Source organism: Triticum aestivum, chromosome 4A, assembly GCF_018294505.1.
Source record: "Triticum aestivum cultivar Chinese Spring chromosome 4A, IWGSC CS RefSeq v2.1, whole genome shotgun sequence".
Lineage (NCBI taxonomy): Eukaryota > Viridiplantae > Streptophyta > Magnoliopsida > Poales > Poaceae > Triticum > Triticum aestivum.
Genome location: NC_057803.1, coordinates 273010100 through 273035498, shown reverse-complemented (window position 1 = coordinate 273035498; position 25399 = coordinate 273010100).

Below are 25399 nucleotides of genomic sequence, written 5' to 3'. Positions count from 1 at the left end.
TCCCACAAGCTTGGGGGAGGCTTCTCAAGTTACTTAATGCTTTGCCTGATCATCCTCTTAAGAAAAATGAAATACTTGATATCTTTTATAATGGACTAACTGATGCCTCCAGAGATTACCTGGATAGTTGTGCTGGTTCTGTTTACAGGGAAAGAACAACGGATGAAGCTGAAATTCTATTGAATAATATGTTGAAAAATGAAAATAATTAGACACTTCCTGAGCCAACTCCTAAGCCTATTCCTAAACCAACTCCGACGAAGAGGGGTATTCTATTTCTCAGCCCTGAAGATATGCAAGAGGCAAAGAAATCTATGAAAGAAAAAGGTATTAAAGATGAAGATGTTAAGAATTTACCTCCTATTGAAGAAATACACGGTCTTAATTTACCGCCTGTTGAAGAAACATATGATCTTAATCCTTCACATATTGAAGAAACTCATGGTCCCGACACAGGTAGTAAAGGTAAATTCTCTCTATAGATATGATAAAGCTGAAATCCCATTTACTAAGTTTGCTAGCCCATGCTTAGATGTGTTTGATAAATTTATGGTTAAGCAAGAAGACTTCAATGCTTATTTTGGTAGTCAATTGAAATACAATTCAAATATGCTTGAACACTTGGGTGATTATATGGCTAATGTCAAAGGTGAACTTAAACTTATTAGTAAACATGCTTCTATGGTTACCACTCAAGTAGAACAAGTACTTAAAGCTTAAAATGATTTGCTCAGTGAATTGAATAGTAAGAATAATGATAATTTTGTTAGAGTTATGACTAGAGATGGTAGAATGACTCAGGAACCTTTGTATCCTGAAGGCCATTCTAAGAGAATTGAGCAAGATTCTCAGAGAAATAATATAGATGCACCGTCCTTGTAAAAGGAAGAAAAAGGAAAATGATAGGACTTTGCATGCTTCTAGAGAACCTGTTATTGAAACACCTGAAAATCCAAATGATATTTCTGTCTCTGATGCTGAAACACAATCTAGTAATGAACCTGAAACTAATGATAATGTTCATGATGATGCTCAACCTAGAATGATAATGATATAGAAATTGAACATGTTGTTGATCTTGATAACCCACAATCAAGGAATCAACGTTATGATAAGAGAGACTTTTTTGCTAGGAAACATGGTAAAGAAAGAGAGATGGGGATTTTGAGCACTTTGCTGAAATGATTAGACCTATCTTTTTGCGTATGCAATTAACTGATATGCTCAAAATGAATCCTTATGCTAAGTATATGAAAGAAATTGTTACAAATAAAAGAAAGATACCGGGAGCTAAAATTTCCACCATGCTTGCTAATTATACTTTTAAGGGTGGAATACCAAAGAAACTTGGAGATCCAGGAGTACCCACTATACCATGCTCCATTGAAACAACTATGTTAAAACTGCTTTATGTGACCTTGGAGCCGGTGTTAGTGTTATGCCTCTCTCTTTATATCATAGACTTGATTTGAATAAGTTGACACCTACTGAAATATCTTTGCAAATGGCTGATAAATCAACTGCTATACCTGTCGGTATTTCTGAGGATGTGCATGTTGTAGTTGCAAATGTTACTATTTTAACAGACTTTGTTATTCTTGATATTCCCGAGCATGATAGTATGTTTATTATTCTTGGAAGACCCTTTTTGAATACTGCAGGGGCTGTTATTGATTGCACTAAAGGCTATGTCACTTTTCATGTTAATTGTAATGAGCATATGGTACACTTTCCGAGGAAACAACCTCAAGTTCATAGTATCAAATCTATTGGAAAAATCCCATTGATTATATTTGGAGGTTTTGAATTTCATCTTCCTACTGTCAAGAAGAAATATGATATTCTTATTATTGGGGATATGCATATCCCCGTTGAGGTAACATAGTGTTATTTCGAAATTTCTCCGGTTCCATGTTATTCGGAATGAGTTCATTAACAAAACTTGATCAACCTTGTTAGTGGATTCCTTTTGATGATCATGAGATGGATGAAACTAGAAGGCACAACCTTATGTACCCTCCTTTACTTTCTGTTATTTATATAAATAAAATAAAAATAGTATTTTTCTATCTGTTATCTGATTTATCCGTGCAATATAAAAATACCCCGAATATAAAAGTTCTCCAAATGCCCTGAAATTTAAATATGTTTTTTTGGAATATTTGAGAATATTTGGCACTGAGAACATAGCAGGAGGAGCTGGCACCTAGCCACGAGGGTCAGGGGCGCGCCCTACCCCCTGGGTGCGCCCCCCTGCCTCGTGGGACCACGGTGGCCCTCCTCCACTTATTCCAGCTCCCACACACTCCTTCTTCCTCCCACAAACACGAATATCCAGCTCAAACCCGAGTCCAAGCTCATTTTGCTGCCATTTTCGATCTCCTTGCTCAAAGCACCTCTCACAAAACTGCTTGGGGAGATTGTTCCTTGGTATGTGAATCCTCCATTGGTCCAATTAGTTTTTGTTCTAGTGCTTTATTCATTGCAAATTTGTGCTGCTTAGGTGACCTTGTTCTTGAGCTTGCATGTCAAATTTATATGGTCAAAGTAGTTTTGATGCATGATATAGGCTCTAGGCACTTGTAGGAGTAGTTGCTATCAATATTATTGAGTTTGCTTCACCTTTATTTTGAATTTACTAAAAATTTCAGAAACTTTTTAGAGGAAGAAATATGTTTAGGAAAATGTACCAAGGTGGCTCTTCAAGGAAGTAAGAGCCCAGGCTTGCAATGCGTGATGCTGATGATGAGCCACCAAGAAATGCTCCAGTGCGTCCTTGTGAATGGCCTTCGGAAAATTTTATGGATTGAGCGAGAATTAAGGAAGAATTTAACGCATATTTGCGTAACGCTGATCTTGTGAGCTTCGAGGAAGAAAAGTGCATCCAGTATCACTATCTCACTAGTCCCTTTGTGAGGAGGTTTGAATTTTCATCCTCACATAATTCTCCAACTGTCCTGTTTGATCTTTATGAAAATTCTTACACTATGGACTTAGAGGATTTTACCACTGCTTGCAAACTTCCACAATGGGGTAGTGTCAGGGAACCTCGCAAATCTGAATTTAGAGATTTTCTTGCTAGTATAACTGTGGGGGAATCTAGAGATATAACACAAGCTACTATAGGGAGCATTCACTTTCCTGCTATACATTATTTTGCTATCTTCATAGGTAGATGCATTAATGGTAAAGATGAGGCATGTCACATGTGTGTCCCTGACCTCAGTATTCTTAGGAGTGCTGTGTTAGGAGATAAATCATATAATTTGGGAGCCATTGGTGCACGTAGGTTGCATCTTAATAGATTTAATGGAGATTTCTTTGGTGGAATTTATGTAACCCGCATAGCTAATTTTATTGGTATAGCCATACGCGAAGATGATATCGAATTACTTCCTTCTTACCTAGACTTTAATGCTATGGTTCACCACCAGTTTGTCGAGAGGAATGAATCACCTCTCCAGTATTGCTTAATCTTCGACAGACGCCGTGATGTCCGTATTACTCTCCCTGCTCCTGCCTTCTTTGTTTATCAGGGAAAAGGAAGATATTTTATTACCAGAGAGGAGGCAGATGAGTACGAGAGGAGGGCGGAGGCCGCTCGTCGCCACGCTGCAGCTCAGGAGGCGATAGCCGCTGCATCTCAGTACGACCCCAACTATTATTATGGATATCCGCTAGGCCAACCGTGGCCATAGACCAACTTGGGGGAGTACGTATTTCTCACCGACATTATATTCATGTTCACACACTCATTGCTAGATGTACGTGCTCATACTTTTTAATTGTGTCATCCATGCTAGTTTATTTCCTTTTTATGCTTTCTTCTTGTGTGTTTGATAAACCTTAAGAAAAAGCAAAAAAAATAGTTGTAGCTTTTAATTAGTTTACTTTCCGTGCTTGTAGTTGTAATTAAAAAGAAAACCCAAAAAGATTTCATTTTCTTCTTTTGCTTGTTGGGAGCTTTCCCGTGTAAATAGTTTTATTTCTTTTCTTTTCTTTGGGGGTCGATAGGAGAAGACCATAATTAAATTGTTGAAGTAGCTCTTATATGCATTATTGTTGATCTGACAACACAGCCCATATTGCCTTGTCTTCTCCGTATTATTGAATGCTTGTAGATTCCAGCTTAGTCCAATGCACGTGCACTATTATTATTATCCACATCATTCGGTCGTGCAAGTGAAAGGCAATTATGACGATATATGATGGACTGACTGAGATGAGAAAAGATGGTATGAACTCGACCTCTCTTGTTTTTGTAAATATGATTAGTTCATCGTTCCTGATTCAGCCTATTATGAATAAACATGTTTGCAATGACAACTAGAGATCATAGTTGCTTATGCCATGCTTAATTAGCTAGGAGCTTATAATGGTTTACCTTGCGTACAAACATGTTATTAAAATGGTTGTGATGTGGTATGATAGGGTGGTATCCTCCTCTGAATGATTTAAGTGACTTGACTTGGCACATGTTCGTGCATGTAGTTGAAACAAAATCAACAAAGCCTTCACGATATTTATGTTCATGGTGGATTATATCCTACTCATGCTTGCATTCGGTGTTGACTAATTTTAATACATGTTCATGACTGTTGTCGCTCTCTAGCTGGTCGCTTCCCAGTCTTCTTCTAGCCTTCACATGTACTAAGCGGGAATACTGCTTGTGCATCCAACTCCATAAACCCCAAAGTTATTCCATATGAGTCCACCATACCTACCTCTATACGGTATCTACCTGCCGTTCCAAGTAACTCTGTATGTGCCAAACTCTAAACCTTCAAATAAGTATCATGTTTTGTATGCTCGAATAGCTCATGTATCAACTAGGGCTATCCTTATCTTCCATGTTAGGCGGGTTATTCTCAAGAGGAGTGGACTCCGCTCCTCACACACGAGAAAATGGCTGGTCACCGGGATGCCCAGTCCCATGCTTTATGCAAACTAAATCAAAATAATTGCAAACAAAACTCCCCCTAGGACTCTTGTTAGTTGGAGGCACTCGTTGTTTCGAGCAAGCCATGGATTGATGCTTATTGGTGGAGGGGGAGTATAAAATTTACCATTCTGTTTGGGAACTGCCTATAATGTGTGTAGCATGGAAGATATTGCCATCTCTCGGTTGTTATGTTGACAATGAAAGTATACCGCTCAAAATATTATTCACCTCTATTTCAAAACCGAGCTCTGGCACCTCTACAAATCCCTGCTTCCCTCTATGAAGGGCCTATCTATTTATTTTCATGTTCAGTCATCATCTTCTTACTAAAAAGCACCACTTGGAGTGCACCGCTGTCATTTGCATTCATAACTGTTAGTTTACATTGAGTATGACTTGACTGGATCTCTTTTACCATGAATTACAATGTCTAGTCAGTCCTTGATCTTTAAAGGTGCTCTACATTTATGTTTTGCGGTCTCAGAAAGGTCTAGCGAGATATCATCTTGTTATATCATATTATGATTGTTTTGAGGAAGTGTTGTCATCCGAGATTTATTATTATTGCTCGCCAGTTGATTGTGGCATTGAAATGAGTAAACTTGATACCTAAGCGTTATTGTGAATGTGGTTAGTCATAATCTTTGCTGAAAACTTGAATTCTGGCTTTACATATTTACAACAACAAGAGGAAACAGAGTTTGTAAAAGTTTTTCTTTATCACTTTCAGTTTGTCAACTGAATTGCTTGAGGACAAGCAAAGGTTTAAGCTTGGGGGAGTTGATACGTCTCTGTCGTATCTACTTTCCAAACACTTTTGCCCTTGTTTTGGACTCTAACTTGCATGATTTGAATGGAACTAACCCGGACTGATGCTGTTTTCAGCAGAATTGCTATGGTGTTATTTATGTGCAGAAACAAAAGTTCTTGGAATGACCTGAAACTTCACGGAACATTTATTCGGAAATAATAAAAACTCCTTGCAAAAGATGAAGACCATGTGGGCCACCACCTGTCCACGAGGGTGGGGGGCGCGCCCCTACCTCGTGGGCACCCTGGAGCTCCTCCGACCTCAACTCCAACTCTATATATTTGGTTTCTGGGAGAAAAAAACAGAGAGAAGAATTCATCGCGTTTTACGATACGGAGCCGCCGCCAAGCCCTAAAACCTCTCGGGAGGGCTGATCTGGAGTCTGTTCGGGGCTCCAGAGAGGGGAATCCGTTGCCATCGTCATCATCAACCATCCTTCACCAATTTCATGATGCTCACTTCTGTGCGTGAGTAATTCCATCGTAGGCTTGCTGGGCGGTGATGGGTTGGATGATATCTATCATGTAATCGAGTTAGTTTTGTTAGGGTTTGATCCCTAGTATCCACTATGTTCTGAGATTGATGTTGCTATGACTTTGCTATGCTTAATGCTTGTCAGTAGGGCCCGAGTGCCATGATTTTAGATCTGAACCTATTTTGTTTTCATCAATATATGAGAGTTCTTGATCCTGTCTTGAAAGTCTATAGTCACCTATTATGTGTTATGATCCGTTAACCCCGAAGTGACAATAATCGGGATACTTACCGGAGATGACCATAGTTTGAGGAGTTCATGTATTCACTATGTGTTAATGCTTTGGTTCGGTACTATATTAAAAGGAGGCCTTAATATCCCTTATTTTCTATTAGGACCCTGCTGCCACGGGAGGGTAGGACAAAAGATGTCATGCAAGTTCGTTTCCATAAGCATGTATGACTATATTCGGAATACATGCCTACATTACATTGATGAACTGGAGCTAGATCTGTGTCACCCTATGTTATGATTGTTACATGATGAACCGCATCCGACATAATTCTCCATCACTGATCCATTGCCTATGAGCTTTCCATATATTGTTCTTCTCTTATTTACTTTTCCGTTGCTATTACTATCATCACCACAAAATATCAAAAACATTACTTTTGCTATCATTACCTTTTGCTACCGTTACCACTACTATCATATTACTTTGCTACTAAACACTTTGCTGCAGATACTAAGTTTCCAGGTGTAGTTGAATTGACAACTCAGCTGCTAATACTTGAGAATATTCTTTCGCTCCCCTTGTGTCGAATCAATAAATTTGGGTTGAATACTCTACCCTCGAAAACTGTTGCGATCCCCTATACTTGTGGGTTATCATGGGTGTCGGAGAGATGTAGGTGCTAATGTCTCCATGCTCAATCATGTCGTAGTCGTAGCCGTGGATGAAGGCTGAAGATGGCACATCATCACTCTCCTCTAAGACCGAAGATAAGGTCTCATGTGCGCTCGCGTAGCTTGACTCGGGGTATGAGTCCAATATGGGCGCCATCTTCATGTTGTTGTAGAGGTTCATGCTCGTCGCCGTGGTCGAAGGTGATGGCCCTTGCTCGACCTTCTTGTCACCGTCTTGTTGTTGGAGGCGCATATAATGTGGCACCTCGTAGCTTGTCTCCATCACCGAAGGTAATTTCCCATGCTCGGCCATCTTCCTTGAGGGGCTTCCGAAGATGGAAGTGTCACCCTCGCTTTTAGGTGGTCGCCTTATTGTTGAAGATTTCGATGTAGGCAAACTCACGGGAAGTAGGCGAAGATGCTGTATGTCCAAAGGCGATGATGCCTTCAGAACACTTGGTGAAGATGCCAAAGTGGTTGGTGTAGCCGTAGCTCCGTTTTGGTGGTGCTCGTCTCGTGGTATTCTCTTTTGCTCTTGAAGCTTGGCCTTCACGTGAAGTGGGGATTGTTGGGACTTGTGCATTTGCGCTTGGCGAGCATCTTCATGTTGATGATGTCGTCATGCGTGAGCTTGTAGTAGATGTCGTTCGTCGTTGTCGTGCACATGATGCTTGGAGGTGACTTGCCCTTCATGATGATGTGAATCACGAATGTGATGGTGGTCGCCATGTAGATGTGGACGTGGACGAATTGCGCTTGCATCGCTTGGGCGCTCCGAAGATGATTTACTTTCTCGTCGTCGCCTGAAGGATGATGAGGGGGAAGAACGTTTGGCCAACAAAGTCCGAATCTCCTCCATCCTTGCATCTTGCTCCTCATTTTGTGCGGAAAACTTGTTGTCGAAGTAGTCCCTTCTCCTAGATTCGGAAAGTCGTAAGTCGGTGGTGATGTTGTCGATGACGTGCTTTGCTCCTTGTAGTCCGAAGTTGGGAGTATTGTCGTTGTAGTTGTACGCGCCATCGTTGTTGTGGAAGACCAGAGATGAAATGCCTTGCCTATCCATCACAAAACTCGAGCAAATATGAGTGGGAGAAAGAGAAGAACTTATACCAAATGTACCTTGACCAATGTTGAAGATGGATCAATGATCACTCAATGATGTAACAAGGAAATAACACATTGGTACCGATGTTGTCAATTTCTCACACCTACACAAGTAAGGCTTATGGTGGAGCTCGATGAGGATAGTGGCACAAAAATTTAATGCAAAATGTTAGCAAGAGCCAATAATGTTGAAAGAGATCCACAAATTCACAAGTAGAACAAGTAGACCAATAGCAATATGTGGCAAACGAAAACACACACACAGATAGATAACTGGGGTTGTGCAACCAAGGAATGAGCACAAAATGTGGAATCCATGGAAAACGCTCATGTTGCACAACTCAAGAGAGACGCTAGCATGATTTATCAATAGGCGGATACGACACTTGTGCACAACCTATAAGATGCAAAATGCATGAACTTTCTATCCGAAGTATGCTATGTATGTAAGGTTCTCGGTGTTTCACACACGATGATCGAAGATGATCAACATGGTAGTATGATATGTAATGTGTCGATGCTATGGCACTTGATTACAAGCTTCTTTGCTCTTTCTCTTTTGCTTAAAAGCTTTTTTTGTGTGTATGGCCACTTTTGCACAATGCACAAACCAAGATAGCAATTGTGTATATGCAGGAACAAACTTGAGGCACACGAGATGATATGATACCAATATTGATGCGGAGCATCCCAAGGTCATCCCCATGGACCTACCTACGTCTCCCATGACACCACTTGGACCAATGACAAGAGCACGAGCCAAGGCTATCGAAGATAAGGTGAACTCACTCCTCTATGAACTACCACTTTCTATGCATGAGACATGGCTACTACCTCAAGCGGAAACCCTGTGCGTGATTAGGTACTTGGAGGAAAGCCATGGATCAGCTATACCCAACGGACAAGACGGTGAGGATACCAAGCTCAATGGACAAGAAGAAGGACTGCTTGAAACTCCCAGGCACCGGACGACCGGCGAACCATGGATGTCCGACGAACTCCAGGTTCCGTACGACCGGCCCACTCCGGACGACCGGCGCTACCACTCCCGAGCCAAAACGCCGGATTTCCGAAGACCTCCGGACGACCGACGTCCCGGACATCCGACCCCAACCGGACCTCCGAGCGAAGCATACCCGAGCCGAATCTACGGACGCCCGACGAGCACCGGACGTCCGGACCCTCGCGAGCCTCCCGACAACCAGTAGCCACCGGACGTCCGACGCTTGTGTGCTTATTTCATGTTGGGACAAAGCCCATATACCCCTTCGACCTCTAAGACTATATATAGAACCCCCCCCCCCACCTCCTCTCTTCTAGCATTAACGTTGTGATAGCTCATATTAGACATAGAGCCTCGCTCATCCACATCGGATCTACTCCTCGAGAGAGACCGCGGCTCCTCTACGGAGGAGATCCCCTTGGATTCAAGACAACCTTTTGGGTGGCCCCATCAAGACCTCCTTTGGAGAAGAACCGGTTACCGTGTATCGTCCCTTGTTGATCGTGGATCGTGTGAACTCTTTTGTGTTCGAGAATCTAGCACATGTGTGATCAATCTTGTTGGTTTTAGTGTTTCTCTCGTGTTTTCCCTCATGATTACCCTCATGTTCATCGCGGGATCCTCTCCTTTCGTGAAAGATCAGCCATATAGGGTTCCACCATACATTATCTTGGTATCTAGAGCCACGTTGATCACGATTTCGGAGCCTCACCGTTGTGTTTTCTAGCTTTGTTTTGTTGATTTGGTCCCTAATTCGAAAATTCTCCATAAAAATAGCCCCAAAATGTTTTTTGTGATTCGTTGGTGTGATGAAATTTTGTTGGATTTGATCCGTGGATTTGCTTTGCCTTGAGTGGATCTAGCTTTCCCCTTCATCCCCACCTTTTTCATCCACAAAATCGCCCGGATTCGACGGATTTTGACCTCTCCACCACGAACCCTAGTTGTTCTTCCCGTGCCCGAATTTCGCCCAAGCAGCGAACGTCTGACAGCCTCCGGACGTCCGATGACCGGATGACCGTAAACCCCCGGACGTCCGTAAAATCCCGACGAAACTGAATTTTCCCCCGAAAATTTCAGCCACTGCCCCACTTCCGCATACACGTCCCCATACCACCACCACTTTCAGCAACCACCATCGCTTACTCTTTTCGCACTCCGATACGTTTTTGCCACATTGTGCTTTGAGAATTTGAGTTGCAGTTCCATGTCCTATTGTGTTTCGGCTATTTAAGTACGGTTCGACATCAACATCACCGCCGCTCATCTTCTCCACGGACGCGTCATCAACAATGACCTTCTCGGTAACCTCATCTTGGTTTCTGTAAGTGCATCTAGTGCCACCCCTAGTTGGTTTTGGAGTATTGACGACAAACCTAGTTGAGGGACTAATGTGTTTGTGAGAATTGCAGGATAACACAGGTAGAAGTCCCTCATTGATTCGGTTTCCTACAAGAGATGACCCCTAAAAATGTATGAAGACATTGAAGTCAAAGGTGGTATGTGAAGACATTCACATTGAAGACTATGACAAGAGAAGACATCGCGTGAAGATTATGGAGCGCGAAGACTTAGCAGTTTCGTCGTTCTGTGTTTTTTTGTTGAGTCATAGGAACCACCGTACTGCTAAGTGGGGTCCAAGAGAACCAGTCAGAATGACTGAAGTGATGCTTAACCAATATCCTATGTCTTCGAGTGAAGACTATGAGAGAGAATCTTGTCCGGAGTTGGACAAGTTAGCTTTGCTTGTAGCCCAAGTAAAGTTGTCGTGTGTGTTTGAAATCTGACCGTTGGAACACGTGTCAGTTCCTTAGTGACCCAAGGTCATTTTGGACAAATCAGGTCGGGTTGCCTAGTGGCTATAAATAGCCCACCCCCTACAACCATAAACGGTTGGCTGCTCAGAGTTAGAGTATGGCTTTTGTCGTTTGAGAGCAACCCACCTCGAAGCCTTTGAGAGAGAATTCCTTGCGAGGATAAAGCCCTAAACACCCTGAGCCAAAGAGTGTTAGGCATCACTTAAGTCTTCTTGTTTGTGTGATCTGAAGACTTATTACACTTGAGGACTGTGAATCCTCCAGCCAGTTAGGCGTCGCGTTCTGAGCATCCAAGAGTCATTGTGGATCGCCGGTGAACGAAGTCTGTGAAGGTTTGGAAGTCTACCTTGAAGACTTACCAGAGTGATTGGGCGATGACTGGGTGTCCTTAGCTCAAGGGGAATAAGGTGAAGACGAGGTCTTCTAAGTTGAATCTCAGCCTCCCTAACCAGACGTACAGTTGTCACAGCAACTGGAACTGGTCCAACAAATCATTGTCTTCAACGAGTCACTGGTTTCGTCCTTCCCTTCCCTTTACTTACTGTTGGTCCTTGTGAAGTCATTGTACGATTCCAACACCATTTGGCTTCACTGAGTGATTACTTGTTCTGATTGGCTTCACAATATCTTCCTACCTGATCCTTACTGCCTAGCTGCTATTAGTCATTGTGCTTTCACTTCATTGAATACTTGACTATGGTTTGCCTAGTGTAGTCTACCTTCCGCTGCATGGTAATAGGTTTATTTCTATCGTTTGTCTTTGAAACTTACATGTTTTGAAGACTTTCATAAAAATTGCCTATTCACCCCCCCCCCTCTAGTCGATCACTAGCACTTTCAATTGGTACCAGAGCAAGGTACTCCCTTGTTCTGTGTGATTCGGTTTAACCACCTGGAGTTTTAGCTATGTCGACTGCAGGGATAATTAAAGTCTCTGTTGCATGCCCCGTCTTCGATGGAACTGAATATCCCTAGTGGAACAATAAGATGCGCATGCATCTTGAAGCCATTGATGTCGACCTATGGTATGTCGTCAAGAACGACATTCCCAAGGCTGGAGAAGGTGTCACTGCTGCTGATGTTAAGAAGTTCGTTCAACTGGACTCTACTGCAAAGAATATCATCTGTGGTCATCTGACCAGAGGACAGTATGGCCGCATGAGTGCTTTGGAAACATCTAAGCTAGTCTGGGACTGGCTCTCCAAAGTCAACGAAGGCGTCTCAACCCAGAGAGATCAGAGAATCAGTGTCCTTCGCAACCTCTTCAACCGCTTCAAGAGAAATGACAATGAGAATGTCCAGCTCACGTTTGATCGACTCACTGACATCACAAATGAGCTTCAAGCCCTCGGTGCTACTGAGATCACAAGCATGAAGTCGTCAAGACGCTCCTGAGATCACTTGACAGTTCATTTGACACCCTAGCCCTGATGATTCAAGAATGTCCTGATTTCAAGACACTCGATCCGTCTAACATAGTTGAGAGGCTCAACACACACGAGTTTCAGCTTTCTGAGAAAAGAGACATCTACGGTCCCAACTATGGGCGAACTCGTGCCTTGAAGGCAAAGGATGTCTCCTCATCTGAAGAAGAATCTGACAACAGTTCTGATGATCCTGAAGACATTGGAAAGGAGCTTGCTATGCTTGTGAAGAAGTTCCAAAAATTCACCAAAAAGAAAGGCTTCAGAAAGTCTTCATGATCAAGCTCAAGGAATGATGAAGCTTCTGCTCATGACTACAAGAAGAGAACATGTCACAAGTGCAAGAAACCTGGCCACTACATCTCTGAGTGTCCACAGTGGGACAATGAGAACAACAACAAGAAGAAGAGCAAGGAGTATGACTCTCACAATAAGAAGAAGAATAAATACTCAAAGTCTTCTTCCAAGTCTTCCTCAAGGTCTTCATCACACAAGAAGAGATCTTCTGGCAAGGCACGTGCGTTTGTTGGCAAGATAATGGATTCTGAGGAGGAGTCTGCTTCTGAAGAGGCGGAGGTGGAGTCTGGCTACAGCATACGTTGCCAAGTCCATCTTCAACACTGAAGACAATGACTTCATCACCGACACCGATGCAAATGACAAGGACTACTCCGCTCCTTCCTACTGCTTCATGGCACGCGGTGCCAAGGTAAACACACGCACTACTCACTATCAAACATCTAGTGACGATGACTCTGATTGTGGTTCCAAACCCAGCTACAAAACACTTGCTAAAATTGCGACTGAACAACAGAAAGCTATGGAACACATTCAAAAACTGTTAGACAAAAGCGATGATCTGTTAGACGCTGAAATGACTCGATCTCAGTCCTTAATTGAAGACATAAAAAATCTTCACGCTAAGTATGAGGAACTTGAAAGTTGTCATGAAACGCTCTCAACAACTCATGAAAGGCTTTCCTATGATTATCTTCAAAGGAAGCAAGATCTTGAGAAATTGAGAGCGGCTCATGAAGATCTTCAAAAGGGAAACGAGTCACTTCACGCCAAACAGATCAGTTCAGCTCAGGAAGGATTTGAACCACCATGTCTTAAATGCATTGAGCGTGATAACGCTACTTCTGTTGTTGAATGTTCTACTGCTGCTACTGTTGCAATATCTTCAACTGTTGATGTGGCAACTAACCCCTCTGCTGAGGATACCACTGCTATTGCTGATGAGAATGCCAGGTTGAAGACACTGCTTGAAACAGGTATGTACAAAAGTCTCAAAGGGCATCAGACACTATGTGATGTCCTCAAAAGGCAGATCCTGAACCGAAACCCTAGGAAAGAGGGTGTTGGGTTCGAAAGGAAAATGAATGCTGATGGCTCTTACTGGAAACCTGAGCAGTACCCCAAAACCACATGGGTTGCTGCAAAGGAACCTTCAGCGGATCCATCCACCCTATCTGGCTTCACCTGTGCTAATCCCACTGTTATTGATGAATCCTTTGATGCAAACTATAAATTGTTTAAGAATCAGAATGGTGAAGTGTTTGCCAGGTATATTGGTACTAACTGCAGGAATGGACCGCCTATGAAGAAGATCTGGGTGGTGAAAAGGTGTTTGGAGGATCTTCCTGTGAATGTCATGATGACACCACAGGTGAAGAAGACAAACCCCAGACCACAGGCTTCATACGGTCCAAAGGCTTCATACAGACAGAGGACTCACCTGAGTCGCACTAACGCAAATGTTTTGCAGGGAAGCCATACTCAGGCCTATGAACATGAGCGCGGTTCATCAAACCGCCATGTTCATAAGACCAAGAACTATTCTGCTTATTCTTATGAGTACTATTGTCCACCTACAAGACTTTTTGCTAGGGCTCCAAATCCAAAGTTCTCATATGTTGCACTTAGACTCATTGCTTCGAAGCCACCCTTGAAGATGTGGGTGGCTAAGAAAGCTTAACTCTCTTTTGCAGGGAAAGGTCTCCAGCCGAAAACCAAAATCGTCTGACATCTTGTAGGGCGCAAGATCAAATGCCCAAATGGTCTTATTATGTACTTTGGTCCTGAATCGCTTGCTACTTGCTCTATCAGTCCTAATCTCGATCTAAGCTTTAATAATCCATTGGTTTGTCAAATGTTTTTGCTTCACAATTCTCTTCATGAAGCCTATCCCCCTAACTGCACTATAGGGTACGACACCAGCAGCTTCATAATGGATTATTGATAGTGGGTGTACCAATCACATGACTGGCAAGTGAAGCCTTCTCATGGACTCAACCTTACGTCCATCTGACAAAAGTCACATCACATTTGCTGACACTGGTAAAAGCAAGGTATTGGGTCTAGGTAGAGTTGCAATCTCAAAGGATCAACACATGGATAAAGTCATGCTTGCTGAATCCCTTGGTTTCAACTTAATGTCTGTCTCAATGCTTTGTGATTTAAACATGATTGTGATGTTTGGAAAATATCGTTGCCTTGTACTAATGGAATCTGACAAGTCTCTAGTGTTTGAAGGGTATCAGAAAGATGATTTGTACGTGGTAGATTTCTCAGCAGGACCACAACTTGCAGTGTGTCTTCTAGCAAAAGCTTCTGAATGCTGGCTCTAGCATCGAAGGCTAGGGCATGCTGGCATGAGGAACCTCCACACCCTTGCAAGGAAGAAGCATGTCATAGGCATCGAGGGCGTCAAGTTCAAGAAGGATCACTTATGTGGTGCCTGTGAAGCAGGAAAGATGACGAGGGTCAAGCATCCCTCGAAGACAATCATGACAACGACTCAACCCTTCGAACTACTCCACATGGATCTTTTCGGTCCCACTCATTACTCAACTCTTACTACTACTTCTTGTCTCTATGGCTTTGTCATTGTTGATGATTATTCAAGATATACCTGGGTGTATATAATCCTCTACAAGACTGATGTGCAGGATGTCTTCAGACGCTTCGCCAATCGAACAATGAACAACTATGGCGCCAAGATAAAGCACATCAGAACTGACAATGGCACTGAATTCAAGAACACTAGTCTGGATACATATCTTGATACCTTAGGCATCACACATGAATTCTCAGCTCCATACACGCCACAGTAGAATGGCGTCGTCGAACACAAGATCAGAACACTTATTGAGATGGCCCGGACGATGCTTGATGAATACAAGACTCTAAGAAAGTTCTGGCCTAAAGCCATTGATACTGCATGCCATATCATCAACCGTGTTTATCTTCACAAGCTTCTAAACAAGACATCCTATGAGCTCCTTACTGGCAAGAAGCCAAACGTCAGTTACTTCAGAGTATTTGGCGCCAGGTGCTGGATCAAGGATCCACATCACACTTCAAAATTTGCACCAAAAGCACATGAGGGTTTTATGCTTGGATATGGAAAGGATTCGCACTCCTACAGAGTCTTCAACCTTTTTCACTATAAAGTGGTTGAAACAGTGAATGTGCGGTTTGATGAGACGAACGACTCACAAAGAGAGAACCTACCAAATGTGCTAGATGAAGTTCCATCCAGTGAATCAATCAAACTTATGGGAACTAGAGAAATCATACCGTCTGAAGCTCAGCCTGAAGAGGAACTTATCATCTCCGCACCTGATCAACCTGAAGACAATGCTCATCCTGAAGACAATCCCTCTAACGATGACAATGATCAGCAAGAGCAAAATCTTCGTCCTGTACATCCTCGTGTTGGAAATGAAGTACAGATTGAGAGAATATTTGAGAGCATCAATGCACCAGGTCCACTCACTCAATCAAGGGCAACACAGCTAGCAAATTTCTATGGGCACTTCGCATTTTTCTCAATATCTGAACCCAAGAAAGTTGAAGAAGCCTTGTTGGAACCTGAATGGATTCAAGCTATGCAAGAAGAGCTTCAATAGTTTGAGCTGAATAATGTATGGGAACTGGTTAAGCGTCCTGATCCTCGCAAGCACAATATAATAGGCACCAAATGGATATATCGCAACAAGCAAGATGAGCATGGTCAAGTTGTAAGAAACAAAGCTCATCTCATTGCTCAAGGATACACTCAAGTTGAAGGGATTGACTTCGATGAAACATTTGCTCCTGTGGCTAGACTTGAAGCCATACGCATACTGCTGGCCTATGCAAATCATCATAACATTCTTCTGTATCAAATGGATGTGAAGAGCGCCTTTCTCAATGGAGAGATTGAAGAAGAAGTGTATGTTGCACAACCGCCTAGATTTGAAGATCCAAAACATCCTGACATGGTGTACAAGCTCAACAAGGCACTGTAGAGCCTCAAACAAGCCCCTCGGGCTTGGTATGACACACTCAAATACTTCCTGAAGAGCAAAGGCTTCAAATCTGGTTCCCTCGATCCCACTCTCTTCACGAAGACATATGATGGTGAACTGTTTGTGTGCCAAATATATGTGGATGACATTATCTTCGGCTGCACCAATCAAAAATACACTGACGAGTTTGGATATATGATGCAAGAGCAATATCAGATGTCCATGATGGGTGAGCTGAAGTTATTCCTTGGTCTTCAAATACGTCAGCAACGCAACGGCATCTTGATATCTCAAGAGAAGTATCCCAAAGATTGCTTGAAGAAATTTGGGATGCAAGACCGCAAAGGCTTCACAACTCCAATGCCATCCAAACATCATCTGGGTCCCGACGACAATGGTAAAGAGTTCGATCAAAAGGTATACCACTCCATGATTGGGTCTTTACTTTATCTATGTGCATCTAGGCCAGATATTATGCTTAGTGTTTGCATGTGTGCTCGATTCCAAGCGGCACCAAAGGAATCGCATCACTTAGCTGTGAAGCAAATTCTTTGATATTTGGCTCACACCCCAACATTAGGATTATAGTATCCCAAGGGCTCAGAGTTTGATCTGGTTGGATTCTCGGATGCTAATTATTCTGGTGACAAGGTGGATCGCAAGTCTACATCAGGTACATGTCATTTTCTGGGACGATCACTTGTATGTTGGTCTTCAAAGAAGCAGAACTGTGTATCTCTCTCCACTGCTGAATCTGAATACATTGCTGCTGGATCTTGCTGCACTCAGCTTCTGTGGATGAAGGAAACACTCAAAGACTATGGCATTCATCTGAAGCAAGTGCCACTCTACTGCAACAATGAAAGCGCCATCAAGATTGCCAACAACCCAGTTCAGCAGTCGAAGACAAAGCACATTGAAATTCGCCATCACTTTCTCAGAGATCATGTTGTGAAGGAAGATATTGATATCATACACGTTAACATTGAAGAGCAATTGGCAGATATCTTCACCAAGCCCTTGGATGATAAGAGATTTTGCAAGTTACGGTGTGAGCTAAATATCTTGGAATCCTCAAATGTCCTGTGGTCAGGCACACATCCTAACACTTATGCATATTAATGACTTAGATGTGCAACACACGAAGTAAAGTGTATCTTCAATCAATGAAGACATACATTCTAAGTGTGAGTACATTAATGTGGAATTTGACTTCGGAGCGCCACGATAATTGTGCGTCGTGTCTGGGTCTAATACTTCCTATACGGTGGGTAACGCCACCACCAAATTCTTCTGTTTGAAGTGTTTCACCCATGCGTTACATTTGCTATGTCTTCACATTTGGTTTGGCTTCAATCTCAACCTGTCTTCATGATTATCTTCACTATGTTGATTATATATATATATATATACACACACACACACTAGTGTTCTGTCCTCTACAGCATTCACTTATAGCTATGTATTCTTATTGAATCTTTTGAACTAAGTGAATGTGATCGGACCCTAACCTCTCTATGCTTTCTATCTCAAACTCTATCTCTCCAAATCATATGCATACTCTTGAAACTGTCGAATGTCTTCTCTGCGTCCTTGTCAGCAGAAGATACAGAGACAAACATTAAGTCCGCTTTCAATGCTAATTCCTTCACCTGAAACCCGTAGAAGTGGGAACGACCACCCGACAATCCAGGTGTGCGTGGGAACGTGGAACAACCTCCGATATGTTGCATGATGGCCACGTGTCCTTCAGATGTGAATCGCCAGGGGCACCTGTGTAATAACACTGTGCCGTCCCTGTCCCTATAAATACACGCCTCACCACAGTCATTATCCTTTCTTCACTCTCGCACAAACCCTAGCGCCACCGCTAGCCCTTGATGACGCCGGCGACGAAGCTCTTAGCTGTCGCGACCTCTCCGACGCCGTCTTCACGCCGGCCGCGGACATCGTCTTCTCCACCGTCGCCGTAGGTGTCCTCCATCGCCAAGTTAGGGCATGGACGATCGAACTGCTCGGCATCCTCTTCCACTCCGTCTAGTAGTTCTTCGTGTGGTAAATAAAACTTCCTTTTTACGACCCCTTTTGATCCTATAGATTCGTCACTTTCTACCACAAGCAGTTTCTATTCACACAAGTTGGATCTATTTCATACTGCATCTCATAATATGCCTAGTATGTTCACTTATGCTTCACAAAGTAGTTAGATTCCTCACTTGTACTGGTCCGTGGATTCGTACAAATCTGGAACCAACTCCTTATCTATGAGTGAATGTCTTCGCACGATGAGTTCAATGTCTTCTAAACTGATTTATCTTCAAAATCTTCTGAGAATGCATATGACCTCTTCCCCTTCCCTCGCGCCTTAATGCTATCACAGGTACATGTCCGTGGGAGAATCCCTTGGTTCTCATAGTCTGCATTCATTTGCAGAATTCTTACAGCATCATATAGATTCTCCCGAAGCCAGTTCCTGTTTGTCCAGCAAGCGAAAGCCTTTGAAGCCTTTGAACGTGTTGAAGCCATTCAGTTTAAAGTTCATGGCTGCAGAGAAATCAGTAAGAAAGGGTGGCAGAAAGCGTCGAGGTGAAACATCAAGAGATCTGCCCAATGACCTCTTAGAGCTGTACAAGACAGATCCAGAAGAGGATTACAATCAGCGCAAGACACGAATCCAATGGATTCGACGATATTGGGCAGAACAGTGGTTCAAGTACAGGTTTGTGACCAAGGAATATGCTGGGAAGAATGCCATCAAGCGACCATGGGGAGACATCCTATACAGAAATCTTCAACCCAGGTCCAGAGATGAAGCCATTGAACAAGGCTTCTATCCCTGCATGGCCCATGGACCACAGCCTGCGGATGCTGACCCATCGTCATTGCTATGGTGTCGTGAAGACAATCTATTCAAGTGCAACTTCCAGTTTGCCCAGAATTCGGCGAAGCAGAACAAGAAGTCATTGGGACAAGACTTCAACCCTGGTCCCTCTGCTCCCCGTGCCAATGGCACCCACGAAGCTGAACCCAATCTTGTTGGGCCCTTCTACAACCTGGACGGTCTCATCACTCATATCATGGCTCAAGGGACAGCCATGGATGAGCCTGCAGATGACACTGAATCTGATGAAGCGCCTGCACCGCTGAAGCCAAAGAAACTGAAGCAACCTAAAGCTTCAAAGCCTGCCTCGGCACCAAAAATCTCACGAGCGAAGCCACTGGCTACTGCACCTCCTGAAGATAGTGTGCAGTCTGAAGATTTGTCACGCATCTCCAAGCCCTTGAGAGTCAAGATGCCTTTGCAACACACCAGCCAAGAACTGACTGCTGCTGCTATTCTGCGCAATGACGCTATTGATCTTCCCAGTGATGAGGATCTTGCAGATGACGCTCTTGAGCAATTGATCAAGAGCAAAGAAGAAGCAGAAATCTTCAATGATTTGCCTCTCTTTGACGTGGCAATCATCCACAACTTCATTGATGAGTGGTTTGACACGCCCAACCTCAGCTTTGAAGATCTGCAACTTACAATTGGCCTCAGTGTCGCCTTCCATGGCGCCATTGCTTCAGAGCTTGCTCTAGCTCAGCGCATCGTTGAACTTAAGCAAAAGATCGACTTTGAGAAAGCTCAGTTCAAGAAGCACATGGCCAAGCTCAGTGTGCAAGAGGTCAAAAATTTCAAGATCATGTTGCACGAGCTCAAAGAATCCTTTCTCAAGAAGCGTGAAGAAGCTCAAGGTTCTCGTGAGCGCATGAAGAGCCTAGCTGACAAGAGTGTGCAAGCCTACAATGAGGCTGAGAAGTGCAAGGCCCTTGGTCATCCTGGCATCGATCCCAGGATGGCTGCCAAGAAGAAGAAGAAGCCAGCTGTGGCCGAACCCGAAGCACCAAGGCAGGAAGCACATCCCATTGTCTTCCCAGCCAGCATGACTGGCTCGAAGCCAAAGGTCAGGTCAACCGCTTTAGAACTGAAGAAGACGAGGACTGCTGAGGCTAAAGCGAGAAAGAGGAAACATCCTGAAGCCTCTGTTGCTGCTCCCTCCAAGAAGAAGCGCAAGACCAAGAAGGATCGGGCTGCTCCCATAGAGCCCTTAGTTGTTGAACCTATCTCCATGGTTCGCCCTGCCGCTGAACATCAAGAGCGCCAACTGACTGTCCATGAGCCTGCTTCCACAGAGGCTCATGAAGCTGAAGACATTCCAGCAGCTGATCCCACTGCTGCTGAAGACATTGGTCACCATGACAATGTTTAAGATGATGTAGTTCTTCCTCTGATCGAGCACCAACAGGTATCATCGCCTGTGCTTACGCACAGCGAACTCATCAGCATTTGTCGTCCTCTGACGCCAACTGCTCAGGATGCATCATGGGCTGATCGCCCACAACAACAAGTCACACCACCCCGGCAAGAAGAAGAAGATGACTTTGAGGCCCAGCCAACTTCATCTCCAAAGGCGTCACCAGCGTTACGCAGGCTTCGCAAAGGACCAAGGTCTGAAGTCCCTCCTTCCAGCGTTCCAGAAGGAGAAGTGCCTCACCAATCTGTTGCACATCAAGTGTTCCCAGATGCCACTCCTATGGTGAATGTCTCTGAGTCTGAGGCTAAAGCTGCTGAAGACATTCCGGCTCCATCAGCCGACGACACACAAGAAGAAGAATGTGTCCCTACTCCCCCCATTACTGAAGAAGCTGTTCTCGAGGAGAACGTGTCAGTGCCCGACCCTCCAGCTCATCAAGTGGAGGTTAAGAATCCTGAGGCTGCCACCCCCAACACAAATGAAGCCAATGACGTAGTCATGGCTGAAGCAAATGTGGAGCCTGCACCAATGCCAGAAGTCAATGAAGCCAATGATGCAACTGCTCCTGAAGCCGCCACTGCTCATGTTCCTGCACTTGTTGTTGGTCCTCAGTTTGATTATCATGTTGAGCACAGGCCTCGGGTACAGAAGCCAATGGCAAGGTTGCCCAGGTTTCCAGGTCCTGCATCAGCACCCGGATCCTTTAATATCAACGGCTTCAAAGCAGACAACACCTTCTTCAATAGCGCCAAGAACCCCTACTCAAGGTAAAGAATATCTTCTGATCGGTTTTGGAGCTATCCGCGGCAAAGTTATTACTCATGCATTTTGTACAATCAAGGTCGCATTTTCCCTCATAAGCGTCTTGACACTGAAGCTATAACTGGTCTGCCTTGCTTGGAAGAAGCTCTGGATTGCTTCAAAGAGTCTCGATTGTTGCATTTTGTCACCGACAAAGAGCACTAGAACAAAGAATTGCTGCTCCAATTCTATGCCACTCTTCATATTCGTGGCTACAACAGAGATCCGATGACTTGGGTCATTGAGTGGATGACCGGCAATGTTCATCACGAAGCCAAAGCCTTTGACATCATTGAGCTCACTGGTCTGCCCACTCCTGGAGATCTGTATGAACCTGTTTGTCAGCTTCACAGTGCAGCTATGGAGAGCATCTTTCAGAAACCTGAACCAAACATGAGTCAGATGCTTAGCATGATGAAGCCTTTGCCTCCAGATGTTGCATATCCTAAGGAGTTCTTTGTTGAAGACCTTGAGTATCTGCCGCGCACTATCTATCACATTATAAGGCAAACTCTCTGGCCCATCAAAGGACATTCTCCACATGCAAAGCTGGAAGGTGCAATGAAGACTTTGGTGTCAGGACCCCGACTCAATGCCACATCGATCTAGCATGTAACACCTCATATCACTTTGCGGCCTCACGCACGGTATTCCCACGGGTGTCGCCTTACCTTAGCCCGGGACCGTTTGCGCCTTTTGGCACACGTATATGACAATGTCGCTAGCATCCATATGATAAGGAGCCCGGGCTGACATGGCTAGTCGTAAACCCAAAGTGGCACAGACTTACAGGGACAGGCATCCATGACCCAGCATCGAACGTGTCGGTCATCAGCGAGTGAATCCAGGCTGTAGCACTGGGCTAGCAGGACTCCGGTGAACCGGGCTGTAGCGGGCTAACAGGACTCCGGTATTCATTGCGTGACATTTCCACGAAGGGACAGACACAGGAACGAAGAAGGACACATGCCGGCCAGCCTAAGTGTTCCGGAGCAGTAGCAAGCTACCATGGCTCAGTGGAAACACTAGGAGACATTTCCCGGTAAGAGAGGCTACTAAGGATAAACAACTAGATAGTCAGATCCCACACATACCAAGCATTACAATAACATACACACAATATGCTCGATATGTGCCAATACAACATGGCATCACAAAATGACTCTACGACTCAAGTAGTTTATTCAATAGGCTCCGAGGAGCGAGATATTACAAACATGGGTCTCATGACCCAACACTCAGAGCATACAAGTCAAAGCACAGGCGGAAGCTATCATGTCTGAGTACAGACGTCTATAAATGAAAAAGGCTGAAAAGCCTGACTATCTATCAGATCCTGCCGAGGGCACAAGATCGTAGCTGAGGTATCAAGCTAAACGTCGAAGTCCAAGCGGAACTACTAGTGAGACTGAAGTCTCTCTGCAAAAACATAAAATAGGCAAACGTGAGTACAAATGTACCCAGCAAGACTTACATCAGATCTATCTACACATGCATCATTATCAACAAAGGGGATGGTGGAGTTTGACTGCAGCAAGCCAGCTTTGACTCGGTGGCTATCCTGAACTACGACTGCAAGTAACTCTTTTGAGGTGGCACACACGAGTCCACATATTCACCATATCAATACACCACTATGGATCCGCTCCCGTCTCCCTACGAGAACGCCATCCATAGCACTCACGCTTATCTTGCGTATTTTAGGGTATCCACTTTCACTTGTCTATGAACTATGCAATGGGGTCCAAGTTTCCATATCCGAGGAATCCGGCTATTCGAATAGATGATGTTAACCCTGCAGGGGTGTACTTCTTCACACACGCTCTCGCCACTTACCGCCCTGTACACGTCATGTACCTCGGCAACCTTCAAGCGGAAACCGGGCGAGGGAGTCGGCCACGACCTGACTAACCGAACAAGTCTCTAGTCCAGGTTTATCGCCTATTCAGGTTCCATCCGCAAGGAGATCCGGCCGGGGTGTTGCTTACGGCCCCAAACGATGTGTGCAGGGTTCCCAAGCCCACCAACCGGGTGCCACTTGGTACACCGGGCCACTGTGCCTAGTCTGTCCCAAGCCCACCTGTACGGGTGCCACTTGGTAGACTACTAACACTACCTACAAACACCAGAAACTAGTTGCAACTCCTGGACAGAGATCATGTTGATTAATAAGTCGAGAGGGGCACTTAAGCATTCCAATGTGTGGTAGTAGCTGGTCATGGATCACAAACACAGAACTCAGTTCCTGAGGACGACTGCAATGAGACAACCCACCATGTACTCCTACATGGCCTCTCACCGCTACCTTTACCAAATCGTGTTCACACACTTAGCTCACACACATTGGGACATGTTCACACGCCTCTGATTCATCCCCGATGAATCAGACCTGACTCAACTCTAAGCAATAGCAGGCATGACAACAAGCATGAATGAGTAGGCACATCAGGGCTCAAACAACTCCTACTCATGCTAGTGGGTTTCATCTATTTACTGTGGCAATGACAGGTCATGCAAAGGATAAAGGGGTTCAGCTACCGCAGCAAGTAACAAATATGTCGTTGTTGTCCTAATGCAGTAAAAGAGAGCAGGAGCGAGAGAGTGGGATTTTATCGGAATGAACAAGGGGGTTTTGCTTGCCTGGCACTTCTGAAGATAGCATTGAGTCTTCATCAGTGTCAACGATCACATCATCGGTATCACGTCTATCGAGAGGGGACAAATACCGGCAACACAGAAGGGAACACAATCAATGCAATGCACAATATGATGCATGATCATGACATGGCAAAATGAATGTGTTTTGGGCTAATGCAGCTAGCAACAGATTAAATGAAGTTGGTTTGAATACAAGATTCAAATTCAAACTCCATATGTGATTATTCAAATGCCATTTAATTGATTTGTGCTAAACAGCAGCTATAAGTTGTTCTAACATGCATGAAAATGGTACAGATGGATTCCTTGAATTTTTCTGATAATTTTTCATATATAATTTATTTAATTTGGAGTTACGGTTGAATTTCTATGATTTATTGAAGTTTTAGCTATTTTCTGGAATTTTCTGAATTATTTTAAATCCAGAAAATACTTATTGCGTCAGCCCCACGTCACAGTGACGTCAGCAGGGTCAACTGGGCGCCCCAGGTCAAACCTGACCAGTGGGGTCCACTGATCAGTGACCTAGTCAACTAACCAGGTTAGTTAGCCCTAACTAACTTAGTTAGCCGGGCGGGGCCCGCATGTCAGTGGCCTATCTAATTAGCTAGGTTAATTAACGCTAACTAATCTAACCCTAATCAACCAGGCGCCTGGGCCCACACGTCAGGGGGTCAAACCCCGGGTCAACTCGCCGGAGTTGACCCGCGGCTCGTCGCCGGCGGAGCCAGGGACGGCGGAGGGGGTCGGAAATCCTCCTCCGGCGACCAAATCAGCGGCAGCGATCATCTACGCGTAGCTGGCGCTCAGCCGCATCCATCTAGGCAAGCGGGAGGGGCTGAGGTCGAACGGGCTTGCCGGAATC